General features: G+C 39.1%; 1 long non-coding RNA gene and 1 pseudogene across 1 annotated transcript; one reads left to right on the top strand and one right to left on the bottom strand.

Annotated features, from left to right (window-relative positions):
- Positions 1 to 7500, top strand: part of LOC148718885 (uncharacterized) — a 9604-nt pseudogene that overhangs the window by 1052 nt on the left and 1052 nt on the right.
- Positions 4675 to 5914, bottom strand: LOC148718886 (uncharacterized). The gene is made up of 2 exons (XR_015994006.1): positions 5743 to 5914; positions 4675 to 5387 (listed from the first exon to the last, which is right to left on the bottom strand). It is a non-coding gene; the product is annotated as an uncharacterized LOC148718886 (long non-coding RNA).

Here is a 7500-nt window from a genome sequence, read left to right as displayed (position 1 = left end):
AAAATAGATTTAAAATCCCAGTTACCTCCTTACTCCATTGCAAAGTCTCAAATGTTCATTGACAGTTATTTAGTACGACCGAAACCCAAAATATTCTTAGAACATTGTCGGCTTCCACGTCGTAATCGTTGCGTTTTTTCAAGATTAACAGTACAGATGATGCTATGTAGTAACAGTATGGCGGCAGTGCAAGAACAACATCACCAGCTCTCCGCAGATGTCCTTTCGCCGGAAATCTTTAGAGTGTAACAACTTTGTTCACTGCGATTTTAAAAGCGTCGAAGCCACACTTCAAGACACAGTAAATCATATTTCTCAGGTCTTCATATCCATTGCGTTTTTAGGTCTTGTTTTCCTGTAATTGTGAAATTTTCTGATCGAGGAATGATGATATTCCTACGGAACCGTGCGGCGAAATCCACCATAGAAGTAGCACACTTCTTTGCTATTTCTTTGATAAACCATGTTATTTTCAATATCCCCGGGTAACCCGGCTTTCTTTCCGGTAACCAGGCTTTCTTTCTTCCAGTCTCTTTTTATCTTATTGCCCGGAAATTTAAAACCTGGGGGATCTGAAGCCTGCCTCTCCTGATGGCGCGAAAACGCGGCGCGAAACTTAAAGGTCACCCAACACAACGAATTATTTTGAATATGCAAATTTCAGCATCAGGAGAGCCCGATTTCCGGTTCCCAAGATATTTTCCGGGCAACAAGATTTCAGCATCAGCTGTATTATTATACAGTGAAATGCCTGACAAAACTTTATCAAAAGAGGAGGTGAATGTGCTTATAAATGGAACAGTTTCTTCACAACAAACATCTGGACTATGTTGTAAAACAAGCAATTGCTGGTGATCAAGTTGTGTTCAGGATGGCTATCCGAAACACTATACTGTTGCAGTGGGCAAGTTTAAAGGACTCCGAGAAAAACCATATCGACTTGCTTAACGACATTATACCTGGAACTGTTCTGAGAATTAAAAAGAGATTCCAAACGAATGAAAGAACGCTTGCGAGTTACGACCATTCGTCTAACTGGGAGCTTAAGGGAAAACAGATCCGGCTCAAAAGAGCAGAGAAATAAAATTTTAAACGGCTGGACAAACCTCAGCATTTTGGCCGGTGATGTAATGAATTCCGGGGAGATGGAAGAAGAACTAAAGAGACTTGAAGCAAAAAAACAGTTTAATGGAAAGGTTACAGGAGTGTTATGGTGAAGTCGATGAATGGAGAAAAAAGTATGAAAATCTTGAAGACGAAAAGGAAAAGCTTTCTGAGGAACTAACAGAGGAAATCCTCAACAGCCAGGATAAGAAAAAAATTTCTAATCTAGAAAAAGCAAATGAAGAATTAAAAAAATATGTAAGAAAATTAGAGAAACAGCAAAGTAATGATGTCAGTGAGAGACAGTTGTTCACTAAGGAGATGGCAACACTTTCTAAACGACAGGTACGTCGTAGGTTAGAAGCTGTTTCAAGCAGAGCACGAAAAGCCTTATGGTTCAGAAAACAGCATGGTTTGGAACTTGATGTTTTGGCCTTTAAAGACAAAGAGGGAAATCAATACCCATTAAAGATGTCACCTTCCAGTAGTACATCATGTGCTCCTCCCACCCCATCACAAACTCCTGGCCCTACCCCTACACAACTTCCTGGTTCTGCTCTATCAGCACCACCACAAGTCTGTGGTTCTACCACATTTACTCCATCTCAGGCCTCTGGTTTTATGACACCTACTCCACCACAAGTCCCTGGCTCTACCCACTCCACCCCAACAGGAACCTCTGGTGCTGCCCCACCAACAACACCACTAACCCCAGTTGCTGTGCCACCAGTCTATTCATTAAACAGGACACCATCACTTGGCGATCAGGTCACAACACAATGGAAATGGAAGCAATATGACAGTTTGTCCGACAGTGCTAAAGAGAAAGTGGAAGCAGTACTGTTCCTTATGGATAAGTTTGTTGTGGGTGATCCTTTTGTGCATGAATTGAGCATGTTGATAAATGGGATGCCAAGGTCATACCTTATTAAGCAATGCAGAGACAACCTTAATAGCAGCTGCACGGTAAAACCAACCAGTGTACCAGAGCCAGGTGCTCTAATTTCTTTCAAAGAATCTCTTATCAGCAAGCTGAATTCTCTTGTAAGTATATATCATTTGATTTAAAATGATGTTTCTTTCTGTTTCTTTCTTGAAACAAGTGTAAAATAATACACAATTTCAAACATTCCCTTCACTGACAGGCAGAGAAGAGTGAATTGTCTACTGACATGCCAGTCAAAGTAAAAATCAGTGGCGATGGAGCCCGCATGACAAGACTGACCAACTTTGTCATACTCAGTTACAGCCTCCTTAATGATAATGATAATCTGTTAAATGCTAGAGGTAAGAAACTTTGTTTTAGGTTCACACCCTTTTGGTTCAACCAGGCAATTAAAGGGGACGCTTAACCACTGTTTTTTTCTTTTCTGTTTGAAACCCACACCACACTTCTCTTCCATTATGTTTCTATTCTATCACAAATGCTATTATACTAATCATTCATATTACATCATTTAGGTACCCACACTATTGCCATAATGAGTGGGTCAGAGTGCTATGCATCCATCAAGGCAAATTTCAAAGATTCTTGGGATGAAATAAATAAAGTAATAGCTGATGGTAAAGTGGCAATAAACCAAGGACAAGAAGTACCTGTTGAAATCTATCTTGGTGGGGATTATAAGGTTAGATAGGAAGCTTTCGGTGGAAGAAGACCACTCACTATTTCATTCTTAACAATTTGTTTTATTTCTTCAGTTTCTTTTATTAGCTAGTGGCAGGTCAGCTGCAAACTCCATCTATGCTTGCTTGTGGTGTAGATCCACAAAGATCAAAGGTAAAGTGTTGTAAAATAAATACCTGTAGAATTTAGCTCAAAGCCACAGTACTAAACTTTTGAATTAATTGTCAAAACCTAGTAATCATAAAGCTATGCATGGTCAGTACAAAACAGAATTTTACTCTAATTATAAAATGCTGCTCTGTTGATGCTATGAAATCAGGAAACCTGCCATTTCTATTTCAGATGGGACATGTCCAAGCCAGGAGACTTTTACAGCAAACCCACCATGGCATTCACTCTAGCAGATGTAAAAAAAACATGCTACTTTAACTGAGTTCTGCTGCATTAACCAGCCTCTACTAAACATACCTCTCCATCGCATTGGCCCCGATGAGGTTCATCTCCTCCTTAGAATCACTGATGTTCTGGTATGCAATCTGATTGAGGATGCCATGGAGTGGGATGATCAAGAAGATTTTTTAAAGAAGAGAGGAGAGCCTAAAGGCTGTCACTTAAGAATCTCACACAAGTGATAAACAGTTGTGGCGTTACATTTTCTGTGTGGGAGAAGAAAGATGGCGATAAAAAGAGGATGGGTAAAATGGATTGGACGTCTCTGATGGGGGATGAAAGTAAAAAATTACTCAAAAATCTTCCTGCAAAATTGGAGAGCTCAAAGGATTCCATCCACCGTAATATTGCCCAGACAGTTATTAAAATATGGATGGTATTTTTCTGAGCCCTACATATAATCCATCAAATATTTCTGCTTGTGTGCGATTGGTCTAAATGCACCTCGCGACCTAATATTCCCCAGTTATTGTTGGTTTATGATCTTAATATACACGTAGTATTGGTCATTTTGAATGTTTGTAAAACAATTAATCCTCAGCGCATCCAAGTTCTAAAATTTTATCCACTTTCCTCAAAGGACTTTGCAGACATTTATTTCCACACAGTATCATCGTTGCCAGGGCAACGAGAAAAATGTGGAGCAAAGATAGGGTAGGTCCAATATGATACAATTATTATGTTTGACTAATGTTTCCAAACAGATTTTTGCTAAGTGCTTCATTCCAAAGAAAAGAATAACCTTATTCTGCAGATAAGAGAAGGGATCAAACTTTTTCTGTCGCTTGCAAATTCCCGTAAGGGGTATGCAAACAGGAATGTGACGCCTTATATGCACGCTGCTGCATATCACTTGCAAGGTGTCATCGACAGATTTGGTAGTGTAAAACACTTCAGTGGCCAATGTACTGTCAGTGTCACTGGTTATTTTAATTTAGAACAAACTACATGTATGGCCAGTGAAATAATACCAATAAACTAACTTAACTGGTTTCCCTTTACACAGGTGTCGAAAAAAATAATAATGTGGCAAGAGCAGTTGTCCTTCACAAATCAAGAAACTGGGATAGCCCAGCAGATGTCATCAGAGCAGAGCACCGCCTTGCACAGTTGAGCCATAGAGAGAGGAGAAAAAGAAAATACAACAAACAAAATGAGGATTTCTGGAGTACTGGAAAAAAAAATTGATGTGTAATAAAAAGAGACAGTGTGTCAGTTCCCAAAATGTGCAAGCAACTGAAAGAACCTCTCTCAACAGCAATCACAGTAATGGGATGACCTCAACTGTCAATTCACAAAATTCTGGCAGGAATTCAACCAGCAATAAGAGAAAGCATGTAAGCACAAAAAGGAAAGCTGCTGCTACTACTAAAAAGTTTAAAAGAACCAAAAACAGTTAAGGAATAACTGAACAGATCTTTTGTATACTGAAGTTAACATTAAGAAAAGCAATATAGTATCATTGCTGTAGGTTACATTGCCTGAGAATAACATTTCAAGTCTTGAAAATGATTTATTTTTTCGAATGTACAATTTCAAGTTTCTGAATGTATTTGCTGCTAAATTTATACTGCACATTACTTTAGGCAGCAACTTTAATTAAGTCCACGGTTATCTTTTCTTGAAAAGCCCTTGTTGATTCAGTGATCATACCATCTCTTATATGATAGTTTTTGGTTGACCATGAAATAAAATGTCTTATCTTCATTGGGAACAAAACTTTTGTTCCCTGCCCATGAAGGTCAAGTAAACAATGCCAATTAGCAGGGAAAAATGATGGATAAAATTCTTCTTGTGCTAAAAGTTTCCACTGTCCATTTATCTTTCCCTTCTTTCCAAACAAATGTTGAAATACATCTTCTCTGAACTCCATAGTCACTTGCTTCATTTGTTTAGATGCTTTCAAAGAAGCAGCAATGGCCACCCCAAGCCTGGAAACTTCATTTAATACGACATTCCTGTCTGGCTTGGGATGCTTGTAGTATCTACTCATGATTAAAATAAATACAAATTAACAGAATCGAAATGACCCATTATGCATTAAAATATAAGCAAGAACCAATTCCAAGGCCACATTCTGGAACACGACGAACGGTAAACACTGCAAAAATGCTTACTTCAGACAAAGCTGGTTCAAATGCTGTTGAGGCTCCCATGAAGCCTCAAATGAACTAAAATTCTTCCATTTCACCAGATATTCTCTCCCCTTAAGAGTAAAAAATAAAAATATTTCAGTTTCCTATTAAATACTCGCAAAATTACGCGTAGTTTGCGGCTTAACACAATTGAAGCGTAGGATTTATTCAAATTCTCCTGACACACTACCTACGAATTAAAACATTCTTTATAGAAGAATATCTAAACTGATAATTAGCGAAAGTTACCTTTTCAGACCATTTCTCTGAACCAACTTAATGTTTGCAGAATCTTGGAACAAAATATAATTATTGAGAATCAATTCACTAATAGCATAATCCCCTTTAAAACGAAATTGATAATTTTTTTGGCCTGCATTCCGGGGATTTCCTTACGAGTTTCGCTTACCTAAATCACAAACTTACTTGCTGTCCTTAGCAGCTTGAAATTACCCTTTCCACCTCGAAAAAACGCCCGCCATCCACCGTACGTCTCCTTGCCTTCAATTCTCTACAAATATTAGCAACAGTAACGCTATTTAATTCCGCGAAAAAGCCGATGGATCTCTTCCCACACGTCCGACTTGACGGAGTTGACGCCAATGTTGTTCAGAAGTCACGCTTAATTGCGTGTTGCTTCTCAGCCAATGGCGTGCACGGATTTAACTTCTGTGATTGGCAGGTCAAGTCACACTCCAATCTTCCCATGTCCGAGATTTCTAGCCATGCTGCACACCGGGGATGCATGGCTAGAAAAATGTTTCAAGTCTTTCCCAGGGGGCTTCGGAGAGAAAAGAGACTACTCTGGCTTTGCCAGAGACGCGTGGCCACCACGCCATGATAGCAGTCACCGCGTGCATGCAGGAAAGATACGGAAGGCTTCAACCCTAAGTAAGCGTGAGGCATTTGCTACAAAGTATGGGGTCTTTTACAGTTCTCAATTACAACTTGAAAACTTTAATGCCGTAAGATTTACTGCAATTGATCCCATGCATAATTTGTTTTTGGGGACTGCTAGGTATTTTTTCAAACTCTGGATTAGGAAAAATTTCCTGTCAAAGAAAGACCTTAAAGTCTTAGAAGAAAGGATCAATTCTTTTGATATTGGAACTGGAATTGGAAGATTTCCTCACAGAATAACATTAAATTATGGCAGCTACACTACATCTCAGTGGAAGAACTGGACATTGATATATTCCATGTTTTGTCTGAAAGACCTGTTAGCAGAAACTCATTTAAGATGCTGGCAGACATTTGTTCTTGCTTGTCAGTATCTTTGTTCTCCAGTTCTGTTCAAGACAGACATTACCAAAGCTGATTTGCTGTTTGTGAAGTTTGGTGAAAGATTTGAAAAGCAATATGGAGAAAAGGCTGTGACCCCAAATATGCATCTTCACTGCCATTTAAAGGAATGTGTCATTGATTGTAGACCAGTACATGCATTTTGGTGTTTCAGCTTTGAACACGTTAATGGAATTCTTGGTGCAATGCAAGTTAATGGAAGGTCTGTGGAGATACAGATAATGCGTAAACTTCTGGCCGGATGTTTCGTCTGGGATGTACAATTTCCAAGCGAATTCCAGGAGTCTTTTCGCCATTTTTTGCAAAAGAAAGTCATGATATCACTGAAAGCCTAGTTGTTAAGAATGTCACCAAACTATTTAACAGTGCCTATTGCTTGAATTTGGGGACTGTCAGTGGAGTGACCTCTCACTTGTTAGTTTCCCCAACTCATTCAAACATTTTGTATTGGATCCAGATGAACTGAGAATACTTTTTGAATGCTACAAGACATTGTACTCCAGGAAGAAAATTGAACTTTCTTCAAGTTTGCCAGTGTTATACTTGGCACTGAAAAGTTTGGATCAAAGTTGGACCGTCGTAACTTGAGATCAGCTAGAATTATAGTGCTGATGGTGGTTGTATTGATACCTCTGCTCCTGGAAGACCTGGAATAGTCAACTTTTATTTAGTGCACCGTGTAAAGGTAAATGGAGAATACCATCAGCATGCATTCGCAGTAGTGTGGTGGCACACAATTGATTGTGACCAACAACATTTTGGTAAACCAGACCAGGTTTGCAAACGGTGCGATTATGAACCCTGTGGACCTTCCTTATTAGGAACTTTAAGATACAGGAACGCGGACGTCGCGAAAGAAAACCGGAAGTAAAATAACACCTG

The sequence above is a fragment of the Stylophora pistillata genome, chromosome 12 (genome assembly GCF_964205215.1).
Source record: "Stylophora pistillata chromosome 12, jaStyPist1.2, whole genome shotgun sequence".
Classification (NCBI taxonomy): Eukaryota; Metazoa; Cnidaria; class Anthozoa; order Scleractinia; family Pocilloporidae; genus Stylophora; species Stylophora pistillata.
This window is presented reverse-complemented; position numbering and strand designations above follow the sequence as displayed.